Below are 1,468 nucleotides of genomic sequence, written 5' to 3'. Positions count from 1 at the left end.
TGCCCCCTGAAGTCAGGTTTTAATCTGGATACAGGGCTGATTGGGAGATTGCTACCTCTGACAAGGCACTATTGTGTTTCCAAAGCTTCTAGCCCACCGGTTCTCCCTTAGGCAGTTGCCCCTTTGAAAGCAAATTGAACAGGCTTGGTTAGTAAGAGGTGAGGGGACTAAAAATGCAAATTAAAGCAGTCCAAGGTTGCTTGTGAAAGAAACTGGGGAAGGGAGCTGTAGAACAGCAAAGAGGCTATTAGCCTAGCCTCTGCTTCATAAAATGTATTCCTACATCACTAGACTACAGTTTTGTAAAAAAGTACAAACTCAAAAGACACATCCTCGAATCCTCCAAATACTCTGTATAGTAAAGACACTGGTTGCTTCTGATAATAAAAACATAAGTTGTCTCTGTCTCACTCAGGCCAAAGGTAATTAAGAGGCCATTGCATTCTGAATGAGGTGGGTCTTGTCCTTCCAGGGATGCTGTCTTGAAGAGACAGAAGAGGGGAGCAGTCCAGCTGTGCCTTCTTCTGGCTTTCTAGTTAGGAACTCTGGCAAACTCTGTGCTGCAGGAATGGGCACACTGGGTCCTTGGCATGCGTGCCCACAGAGAGGTCTAGGTGTGCCATCTCTGGCACACATGTCATAGATTCAACTTCACGGATAAAGGGAATACTTGTTAGAAAAAACTTCCTCTACCAAAACAGGTCTACATTTGATGATCTTCAAACTAATAGTTTTAGAGAGTTCCTTAGGGTACTGAGAAGTTAAGACACTTACCCAGGGTCCCATAGCCAGTATGAATCAGATGCAAATCTTAAACTTGGGGCTTTCCTGACATAGGCAGTTTTATTCAGTATGTCACAATAGGAAACAACATAGCTTGCAGTTAAAAAAAAAATCCAAGTAGGAGCAGCTAGGTAGCACAATGGATAGAACTCCAGGTCTGGAGTTGGCAGGACCTGTGTTCAATTCTGGCCTCAGATACTTCCTAGCTGTGTGGCCTTGAGTAAGTCATTTAACCTTAATTGCCTAGCTTTACTACTCCTCTGACTTAAAATCAATATTGATTCTAAAACTATTGATTCTAAAACAGAAGGTAAGAGTTTTTAAAAAATCCAAATACATTACTCTGATAGCTATAGATCTTTTCTGGATGAATGGAATATAAAGAGTTATTAATCTTACTTAACTTTGCAACATTTAAAGGATCATAGATTTAGTTTTAGATGGGGCCTATCAATGAGCAATCAATGGCTTTCCAATTGTTTAGATCCAGTTTTATTTGTTTGGAAAGTGTTTTGTAGTTATTTTCATATAATTGCTGTGTTTGTTTTGGTAGATAGATTCCTAAGTATTTTATATTGTCTAGGGTGATTTTAAATGGTGTTTCTCTTTCTACTTCTTGCTGCTCTAGTGTGTTGGAAATGTATAGAAATGCTGATGATTTATGTGCATTTATTTTGTATCCTGC

The sequence above is a fragment of the Gracilinanus agilis genome, chromosome 1, assembly GCF_016433145.1.
Source record: "Gracilinanus agilis isolate LMUSP501 chromosome 1, AgileGrace, whole genome shotgun sequence".
NCBI classification, from domain to species: Eukaryota; Metazoa; Chordata; class Mammalia; order Didelphimorphia; family Didelphidae; genus Gracilinanus; species Gracilinanus agilis.
This window is presented reverse-complemented; position numbering follows the sequence as displayed.